The 11918-nt window shown below is 36.4% G+C and overlaps 1 pseudogene; it reads right to left on the minus strand.

Annotated features, from left to right (window-relative positions):
* Positions 1-548: 548 nt before the first annotated feature.
* On the minus strand, positions 549-4998 carry LOC128162557 (translation initiation factor IF-2-like; annotated as a pseudogene).
* Positions 4999-11918: the final 6920 nt, after the last annotated feature.

Consider the following 11918-nt stretch of genomic DNA (forward strand, 5'->3'; position numbering starts at 1 on the left):
TATACGCCCTGTACAGGCAGTTTACACCACGTATACCCAATGTACAAAGCGTATAGACCATTTACACCAAGTGTACACAATGTACAAAGCGTATAGACCGTTTACACCAAGTATACACAGTGTACAAAGCGTATAGACAGTTTACACCAAGTATACACAATGTATCATCGGTTATATATGGTCCAATGTATACACCAAATTTGTGCACGAAGTATACGTCCTATACAGGGCGTATGCCCAACGTACCAAGCGTACAGGCCGTGTACATCAAGTATACACAATGTATCATCGGTTATATATGGTCCAATGTATACACGAAATTGTGCACACAAAGTATACGCCCTGTACAGGCCGTTTGCACGACGTATACCCAATGTACAAAGCGTATAGACCGTTTACACTAAGTATTCACAATATATCATCGGAAAAATTTACAGTAGCTTGTCAGCTTTTATGTCAGATTTAAACAAAATGTATCAATTTGAATTTTGCTAGAATGTTAAATGTTGACACCAACTTGAAAATAACTGGCTTGCCATGAACATCTATGGAAAACCCTGACCATTGTTGTTTGTCAATCTTCTCATGTGAGAGCAAAGATGATCAAAGATACATCCAGCTTCAACAACTATATTGCTGTAGGATATATGGCATTCAGATAATATTCAGAATATTGTTCCGTCAGTCCTGTTGTGACAATCAATGAAAACATTCGATTTCAAATTTTGTGTAAATATTGAAGCTTGTAGAATTTTGCTAGATTTCAGTACTCATCTGCTTTTCGGATGAGGTGGGTAATACAATACACCATCTTGTTACAATTGTAATGACCAGATCATTGGGTATATTTGACCAAAATTTTCTGCATGAGTGGCTTTGTCTCTGCTGTATATTTGGATATTAGAAAGAGAACTTTGTAATACAAGGTTTAAATTGTATTTTGGTCACATTGACCTAGATTTACCTAGGTGGTCATTTCATCTATGCTTCAAAACTAAAAGAGGTAATTTTAGTTCACCTGATGTCTGCATGCAGTTAAGAAGAGAGCAAGCTTCAGATGTTGGCTGTGACCTACATTTCATAGTTTAGCGAATTATTAAGGGAGAATGGGTCAAGGCAATTTCTCAATTAACTGAACAAGTTGAACACCGAGTATTGGTGCCTCTAGGGATGCTGAGCAGGATGCAGGCTTTAGATACTGACTCTTGACCTACTTTTCACAGTTGATCAACTTTGATAGGAGGAATGGTTAAAGTCTATTTCTGGTACATAACTATATTGTTACATGAGATATGAACTACATGTATAAGATAAACTTGGATACAAGTTGTTTAAGCGAAAAGCGTAGTTCAAAGTGATCTAGTTTGACCTAGATGCTGATATACCACCCCTGATACATTCATATAACAATTTAACCATGTTTGATGATCCTACAATGTAAAGTTGTTAAGATATTAACTTGTAACATGAAAGTGGACACAGATGATGGGGGACGCTAATAGTTCTGGTGAACTAAAATTGTTAATAAGCTAGGCGACTCTGAACAACAAGGTGAAATCTGTAATCTTTAGATTATCTATGTTTTAATGGCAAGTTCACTTTGTTACCACTAAAGTCACCAACTTGATACAAATATTACTCAGTGGTACATAATTTTAGATGTATCCTATATTTTTACGGTTCGCTGACTTTGGGACTTTGTCAGAGCTAACAGATGACAGAGATTGAAATTGGCATGCTTCATATCACATCCACATGCAATTAGGAAGAATGCATGCTTCAGAGTTTGGCTGTGACCTACATTTCACATTTGAGGGACTCATTTAGGAAGAATGGTTTAAGTCCATTTCAATTACTGACAACTATATTGGTACCACCAGAAACATATAATAAAGAAATGGAGCTGTCGTCCACGACTGCAAACCCCCTCGCCCATTAACCTAAAATTTAACCTAAGTAGTAAGTAGCTCAGCGTAAAATGTAGGTCAAGTGGACCTAATTTTGGTACCAACATTTTTTTTTTCAAAGTATAAAAACTCATAAGATTATAATTGATCAGTATCTTAACTTTTTAATGTGGATACTTGTATATAGTTTGTAGCAGTAACTTACAAAATCTCAAATCAGTGGACCTACATTTTGGTACCGATATTAGTTACTACCCAAGATGTATCCACTGACCAAATATCATCCCTCTACCACTTGTAGTTACTGGAATATGCACCTTAACCGAAACTTTAAGTCGCTCAAGCGCAAATTGTAGGTCAAGGTGATCTAATTTGGGTTTGGATGTTGGTTACTGCTCAAGATGTATCCACTGACCAAATCCCTCTACCACTTGTAGTTGCCGAGATATGCACCTTAACCGAAACTTTAACCTAAGTTGCTCAAGCATAAAATGTAAGTCAAAGTGACCTAATTTCAGTACAGATGTTGGTTACTACCCAAGATGTATCGACTGACCAAATATCATCCCTCTACCACTTGTAGTTGCCGAGATATGCACCTTAACCAAAACTTTAATCTGACTATTACTTAAGTACGCATGTACGTACTAACGAACGAACCAAACGCTATATACCCTCTCTAACTCCGTTGGGCTCGTTGATAATAACCAATACCTAAGTTTTAATGGCAAGTTCACCTTGTTACTACAAAAGTCACCAACTGATACAATTATATGTAACGACCTCCCAAAGTTTCATAAAGATTCATTAAGGCATATAAAAGTTATGGACCAGACAGGAAAACTGCACAGACGGACAGACGGACAGACAAAGTGATTCCTATATACCCCCCCCCCCAAACGTTTTGGGTGAATTTCCAAAGTTGATTCAACAACTTATTTAAACTTTGGGGGGGAGGGGGAGATGAGCTAAAACTGTGGTGGTGTGATTTCCAGGTCCTCCTCACCAAATGATACCACATTATTGATATAGTCATTTCTCTCTATGTGTTTTATTAAGGCTTGTGCGCTAGCTAAAGGTCGAGGATTACAAGTGCACTTGGTATATCTTACAAAGTATTGGCCTAAAAACAATATTTGATTGAGTGCACACTTTTATTCTTCAACCCACATAGTTCTACAGTTTGACTCTCATACAAAATATACAGTAGTAAGAGATATTCTTCAACCCACATAGTTCTACAGTTTGACTCTCATACAAAATATACAGTAGTAAGAGATATTATTGCCAAGATACTTGCGAAACAGTAGAAACAAAGTAACTGGATATATCAAAATATAAGGACAAACAGCATTTACAAATAACATAGAATGCCAAAACATGTATTTATATGAAGTGCAATTGCAGCGTCAACAAGTTTCTGGGAAATCAAGATATATGGTTACTATAGGTAGAGCATACAAAATATAGTTGAACCCACTAGACAAGGGTGAATTTCCAAATTTGAATTTGGGGTGAATTTCCAAAGTTGATTCAACAACTTATTTAAACTTGGGGGGGGGGGGGGAGGTGAGCTAAAACTGTGGTGGTGTGAATTCCAGGTCCTCCTCACCAAATGATACCACATTATTGATATAGTGATTTCTCTCTATGTGTTTTATTAAGGCTTGTGCGCTAGTCAAAGGTCGATGATTACAAGAGCACTTGCACAGCACACCTGGATATTCTGTAAACATGCTTTTCAACCAGGTCCTCCAGGAACAGTCCAATAAATTTTTATTGCCAAATTTGCCGTCAGCACCTCTCCTCTGGTCCTTATTCCCTTTTGTTTTGTTCCCTTCTTCAATTTTTGCAGCAAGCAAGTCGATGTACCCGTCGAAACTCAATTTGTGGCTTTTCTGGGCTGCCTGCAAAAAAACATCTCCATTAGTCGAATGTTCAATAATCAAATATCCAAACACACTACTGATGATACACTGCGTTCTGGGCCGGTAAGGCCAACAAAAATAAATGTTGGTGTTATTAAAGGTTTCATAGCAACAAACAACCAAACAAATTAGGTTGGGTTTTTACCTTTCGTTTCTTCCTGGCCGGTTCCTTGGAGGAGGAGGCTGCGGGGATTCCTTGGAGGCTGCGGCGGCTGCCTTGGCTGCCTGCCAAAAAAAATTTCCATTAGTCGAATGTTCTAACATTACAAGAATTATACATGAACATTACAAAAATTATACAAGTGTATAGGCCGTGTACACCAAGTATACACAATGTATCATCGGTTATATATTGTCCAATGTATACACGAAATTGCGCACACAACAAATTAGGTTGGGTTCTTACCGTTCCTTTCTCAGAGGGTTGCCTGCCTGCCGAGTCCTCGGAGGAGGAGGATGCTGCGGGGGGTTCGAGTTCAGGGCTATTGGCCACCTGCAAAAAAACATCTCCATTAGTCGAATGTTCAATAATCAAATATCCAAACACACTACTGATGATACACTGCGTTCTGGGCCGGTAAGGCCAACAAAAATAAATGTTGGTGTTATTAAAGGTTTCATAGCAACAAACAACCAAACAAATTAGGTTGAGTTCTTACCTTTCGTTTCTTCCTGGCCGAGTCCTTGGAGGAGGAGGCTGCGGGGGATTCCTTGGAGGCTGCGGGGGATTCCTTGGAGGCTGCGGCGGCTGCCTTGGCTGCCTGCAAAAAAACACCTCCATTAGTCGAATGTTCTAACATTACAAGAATTATACATGAACATTACAAAAATTATACATGACCGAAGCTTGAAAAAATAGGACCAAGGGCCCAGCGCTTACCGGCAACCGGGCAAAGAATTTTTTTCCAAAACAGACATTTTAGACATACATTCTAAAACATTTCACCAATATATAGGTTTTGACGTACCCGAAAGGCGGTCTTCTTCCCACTTTTCCAAGACTTTGTTGCTGTACGGGGGAGTTCAGCCACAGTGCCCAGCTGGCACACTATTGTTTCTGATAGTGTCGGAAATAACCCCACCCGTACATGGCCATCAGGCATAATGGCGACGACCTGCAAATGAAATGAAAAATTTAACCAACGTACATCACCGGTGTAGATCTATTCATTTCCACATGTATCAGGGCTGTTTTACAGTATTTGCACACAAGGTGTCTCACAGAGCCTCGGAAATGAAGTTATTTTTATGTCCATTTTGCATGTTGATATCATTACATCGACTATTACGCATCACAAAATCCGTTTCAATTTGGAAAAAGCCTTCATTTACCTAAAAATGGCACCTATCAAAGCAAGTGATATGTAAAATATATGTAAAAATGTCAATACCATGAAAACTCTAATAAAAGTTTAATTGTTGGTGTATAATACCACTCAACATGCTCAAATTACTATACCCACGCATATCATAGAAGAAAAAACCTAAAATTCAGCATTATAATTAAAATTATGCAATTTTTTTTTTTTGTCTTTATACTGACATTTTTTTTTTCTGTTCAGCTGAAACTACATGTCTAAAATACCTAGCTATATAGATAAATGATCAGTTCTTTCAAGTCACAGAACCACATGTATGTCCTGTTTGCCATGCAGACTATTTTGTTCACTATTCATTCTACATAGGGGCTGTTTAAAAAAAAATGACCCCAACATTATTACCATACCCTATTACAAATCATGATGATAAATACTAAGTATTAGATAATTAAAAAATGTATCCCACCTGTGACTATAATCGTACAAATTTTCGTGATGATATCTTTGATAATAAAAAAATGCCGGCAAAAAATAGGGCCAAAAATGTCAGGAGTGTAACACTTTTAGTGTGACATTTTGAAAGAAGCAAGTGCTTCAAAGAGCTGTCTTTAAAAAAAATAATGATGTCTAATATAAAATGATGGGTTTGTTGAAAACCTGTGTATATGCACTAAATTTTCTCATATGAAGTAATACATATTTTGTAATTACAATGGTAAAATAAGGTCTGTCAAATTTCCTAATGAGGGAAAAAAATGAAAAGGAAAAAACTTAATTCTTAATTTTAAATGATGATAATTCAAAGTTCCGAAAGATTTTGGACATTTTAATATTTCTTATACTTTACCACAATATTCTAGATCAAATTAAAAGTATTTGTAGATATCTGTGACATGTTTCTGGTGCACTTGATCTCATAGAACCACACCTGCTGATGTAGGTCAGGAGTGTAACATTTAAGTTTGCAATGTCATATTTTTGAAACACTGTTAGTAATTGTCATAATTATTGTTTTAAATTGACCAGCAGGTGCAGCAGTTACTATGAGATGCAAACATGACTGCCTAAATTTGATTAGTCCTTTTTTATGGCCTTGAAATAGGTGTCAGGAGTGTAACACTAAAATTCTGTGAAATGCTAGGTTTTCCACTTTTAGTTTCTGTCAACTTACAGGATAGGATCTGATCATTAGTGTTTATTTGAGGCATTGTAACACAATTCTGATACTTTCACAACAGTTTTATATAGTGTAATTGTTTTAAATGTCCTTTTAGTATTTATCGCACTTATTTTTAATATTCAAACACTGTATCAAAAGCAAATAATATATTCCAATCTTTAAATTTGACCTTATTGAAAATTTTTGAGCAAATTAAGTGTAAAAAATCTCTTCCAGTTAAGTTTAGAATTTTTTTAAACTAAATAAAAACTTTATCATTAAAGAATGGATAAATGTTACACTCCTGACATAATTTTCATTCATTATGCCATCACATGCCATCCTCCGCGTCAAAGTCTGCTATCACTTCAGATAAGGTCAGATTAATGGTTAAAGTTATTTTCATACAGAAAATTTTTATTTTGCCAATTTATCGTAATATATAGGGGGTTCTAATCCCGTATCACGTTAAGTTCTTTTGACAATTCCCATGTTAGGTGTACCAGTTCATGATTTCCCGCTTCCCAAATTTTGGTTCATTTTCTGTACATAAAAATTGCATGAGACATGTAACAATATGCACAAAGTTGATAATCTAAAAAAATACAAGTTTTTGAGACAATAATGATTGTTACATACGAAAGCCTGCTATCAAAATTTTAAGGAAAAAATATTTTTCAATTTCTTGCTTAAGAACATTAATATTTTCCCAAATTCCCAAATCAATTTTGAGTTATTCCCAAATCCTTGTCTAATAAATTTTTGTTTTCTCGACAAACAATTAGCGAATTCCCAGATAAAAAAAACCCCACTCAATCCCATGTCCTGCTTAGATCCCATTGAGACCTACTATATATGTAATCACACCCCCCTTTTTCCCTTTTTTTTTAATAAGCAATTTACTCTGAGTGTGGTCATATTTCAATAGCTAATCCTTTATTGGATTGAAAAATAGCTGATACCAATCTTTAGTGAACCTCAAATCAATCCTTAACTCAGGTGATGAAAAGAAGTAGCTGGACATTTAAATCTAAGGGCTATCAGTTTTTTTTACCTATAGACAAATCTCAAGTAAAAAATAAAAGGCTACGCTGAGCGCAGCAGATACGACCGCAGCATGTCGACCACTGAAATTCGAACAAGTGTAATATGAAGTGAATGTGGACACAGTAAAGAGGTTGACACAATAATTAGATGGACACGATAAAGAACTTGACACAGAGGCACACAGAATCTGCTGACTCCCAACTAAAAGCTTGCATCTAGAGGAATACATAAGATGAATGTAAAGATACAAATCATGAATACTACTGAAACGCAATTATATAAGCAACAAAATAAAAGAAACCCCATTAAAATTCAATAAAAAATAAACATTTGGCAACTATATTTGCGAAAAACACCCAAAGTGGCCCTTTTTGGTATTTTTTTCTGAAATGGGTGAGGCCATAAATTCCTTATTTCTTATACAGCTTCGTTTTATGCCATGGTACATTGTGTGAAAATTTCATGTTGATCCCTCCACTAAAACAAAAGTTATTCCACAAAAACGAATGTGCACGGACGACGACGACTGCGCCATACCATAATTTTTGCGGTCGTATAAAAATCAGTAGTCACCTGTACAGCTGGAGATTTAAATGTCCAAGTACTAATGAAGTTAGAGTTGACAACAGCTTTTATTAGGATAGATTCAGGCAACTTTTAAATTTGATAGTGGAAAAGGTTTTAAATCATAATGACCACAGTAGATCCACCTTAAGGTTCCTCCACACCCCGTGACTTTTCCAATTTCCTTTACAATTTTAACGAAAACCGGAAGTTTCGTTTTGGCTGCGAACTAAATAATATAGGGCTGAAAATATGGTACCAATTTATGCAAAATACGATTATCTATAAATGCATATCAAGGACGACCAAATAGACGTCCTAATTTTTTTGGAAAAAAATATTTATGAAAATGAAAAATAAAGAATTATAACGATTATAAAAAAATATTTATGAAAATGAAAAATAAAGAATTATAACGATTATTCAGGGCGCCGTGGCGCCAAGAACGGCATAATTATTTAAGGTTCTGAGACCAGTCACCCCCGGACAGGACCCCCACCCTCAGGAATCCGGGGTCACCTAATTGTCACAAGTCCTAGTTTAGGCGCCCTGCGCCTTGTTTATGTCCCTATAATATGATAATATAGTTATTATAACAATTATTCAGGGGGCCGTGGCGCCAAGAACGGCATAATTATTGAAGGTTCTGAGAGCGGTCACCCCCGGGCAGGACCCCCACCCTCAGGAATCCGGGGTCACCTAATTGTCACAAGTCCTAGTTTAGGCGCCCTGCGCCTTGTTTATGTCCCTATATAATATGATAATATAGTTATTATAACGATTATTCAGGGGGCCGTGGCGCCAAGAACGGCATAATTATTGAAGGTTCTGAGAGCGGTCAACCCCGGGCAGGACCCCCACCCTCAGGAATCCGGGGTCACCTAATTGTCACAAGTCCTAGTTTAGGCGCCCTGCGCCTTGTTTATGTCCCTATATAATATGATAATATAGTAATTATAACGATTATTCAGGGGGCCGTGGCGCCAAGAACGGCATAATTATTGAAGGTTCTGAGACCGGTCACCCCCGGGCAGGACCCCCACCCTCAGGAATCCGGGGTCACCTAATTGTCACAAGTCCTAGTTTAGGCGGCATAATTATTGAAGGTTCTGAGAGCGGTCACCCCCGGGCAGGACCCCCACCCTCAGGAATCCGGGGTCACCTAATTGTCACAAGTCCTAGTTTAGGCGCCCTGCGCCTTGTTTATGTCCCTATATAATATGATAATATAGTTATTATAACGATTATTCAGGGGGCCGTGGCGCCAAGAACGGCATAATTATTGAAGGTTCTGAGAGCGGTCACCCCCGGGCAGGACCCCAACCCTCAGGAATCCGGGGTCACCTAATTGTCACAAGTCCTAGTTTAGGCGCCCTGCGCCTTGTTTATGTCCCTATATAATATGATAATATAGTAATTATAACGATTATTCAGGGGGCCGTGGCGCCAAGAACGGCATAATTATTGAAGGTTCTGAGACCGGTCACCCCCGGGCAGGACCCCCACCCTCAGGAATCCGGGGTCACCTAATTGTCACAAGTCCTAGTTTAGGCGCCTTGCGCCTATTTACCGAGGGATATTTTCCCGTCGGGATCGAAAAACTAGTCGATAAGCATATTTAGAACGGAGTTAGTGCGTTGAAGTTAGTGCGTGCTAGCTTGACTTTGGTCACTGGGAACATCAGTCTGATCAGAGTTGAGAAATGACTACATGAAGTTTATGAGCATTAGATATGAAAAAACGTCATCATTGGGTAAACATTTGGTTGCTTACAATCTGCATAAGGTATTTTTTGAGCGTTGCATTAGTACTGCACATCAACAAAGGTCATTCTTATCTGCTGAGGTAAAGAACTGCACCTGTTAGACGCTCACCATCTATACACCATTGTGCCAAATACTCATCTCTTTTCGGGATGGATTTTTTATACACTGATTTTAGGTGGGAAGCGCCTATGGTAATTACAAGAAAGAGCTTTATAATATGTAATGAAATTATAAGTTCCTAAGAGATAGATAACAAGAAAGTCTAATTAGATGGATTAAAAATGAAGAACCAAATAATTAACTATTAATTGAGGATTAGAATCTGCATTTTATAGCAAACATGCACCTACAGTATTTTGGAAAATCAACACAATACATTCTCACATGTCTTTAAAAGATTAATATCAGATGAAAACATGAAATGTTTGTACAGTTGTTGATTAGATCCAATCAATTACTATGAGACAGAGTTTAATGTTATGTGCAAATTAAGGTGAAATAACAAAAGAAAATAATTTATTATGAGAAATCATGAGAAAAATATCTGTGATATATGGGAACATTTATCCTATGTGAAATATCAAGGGATATATCCCATTTTCTTTAATATGTGGGATTTTTTGTCCTATATGGGAGAATTAATCCCATCTTTTAACAATTATGGGATTTTTTCTCCCACATGGGACAATTTATCCCACAGTACTTTTTCTCCCATGGGATTTTGGTGGGGTTTGAGATGGGATGAAAAATCCCACCAAAATCCCATGGGATTTTGATATTTGAGAGACAATTATAAGAAAACTAGAGCAATGTGTACATTCATGCTGACATGATAGGATCAAAGTAAAATGTCCCACCAAGATATATAAACAAAAGTAAGCTATGTCCAACGGAAAGGGTAGCTAAAAGCCCGGACTTTGTCATGTCCGGACTTAAATGTCGCACTGTTATTTGTGGTTTTGAGGTCATTTATAAAATTCAATATTGCAAGGGCATAATCATGTCAAAATTCATAACTGAACTAAAAAATAACTTAATGTTACATCGTAGATTTTGAAAAACGCGAACCTTTTAAGATAAGAATATTTCTTAGTAAAGACAGTAATTTATAGTGCATATGTTGAATAATTTTGAAGGTCACAGGGTTAATTTCATTAAAAAATAATTAATTTGTAAGATTTTATAAGGATCGTAGAAGTTTTTAAGTTACATAGCATATTTTAAATTCACATGTAAAAGTTTGTCAGGATCAGGTAAGTGGATGCCCTTGCAATTAAGTGATTTATTTAGGTACTCAGCTTAAAGATATACGATATTTTATACAAAACCGAGGTGGCTTCTTTATACGATGCACACTTTTAACAAAATAAAATTAAGACTATATAGGTAGCATTCTGCTAATAATAATTCTAAACAAAACATTCATTTATACTTTTACGTTAATGTATTACATTTATTTTTCTTCGCTATAAAACTGCATGATAGCCTTCAATGATTTAACTTAATGCATCATTTTGAAGCATATGACGTCATATTTTGTAGTACAGCGAGAACGACATCTCGCTTATTTTTCAGTGTGTACGATATAACGAACATCAAAATTGCAAGTAATATCATTTGTTGTTTTCAGTTAACAGATTAGTATAAGTTAAATTTGCTAATAAATATATTAATAAGTACTTTCGAGGTTTGTAATATACTGTGATGTCATAATGCACATTTCCCGTACTTTTTGTCTGAACGGAGTTTATTGACTGCCTTAACTGTGCTGCGTTGTCTGTACTTCATACGATATGACGTCATATTAACTTTGACGTCACGATCTGCATTCCGTTCGTTAGTTCTCAGGGAATGTATTTTAACGTTAAAAGTGAATTATATCAAACCACTATAAAACCGCATGTTTCCTTTACATAGATGCTGCCGTTAATGCTAGACATACAGAATTCATTCACATTAAAAAACCATTTTTATGTTACCAGTATTAAAAACTGTATTTTAGCATCGGGACGCCTTAACATTGTTGCGACGTATATGCAGTTAAAAGTTAACATTTAATCAGTACAAAAATTAAATCGTTTTCAACTGTAATAATAAACTTCTTGTGGGAGAGATAGTCAAAAGGCAAAAAGGTGTACATTTTTTCAGTCAGCTTAGCAAATATAGTCTAAAACTCATTAATAATAATGCAAATAAATTTCAGTTTTACCCTGCCTGCCCCACTGAAG

This window comes from Crassostrea angulata, chromosome 9, assembly GCF_025612915.1.
Source record: "Crassostrea angulata isolate pt1a10 chromosome 9, ASM2561291v2, whole genome shotgun sequence".
Classification (NCBI taxonomy): Eukaryota; Metazoa; Mollusca; class Bivalvia; order Ostreida; family Ostreidae; genus Magallana; species Magallana angulata.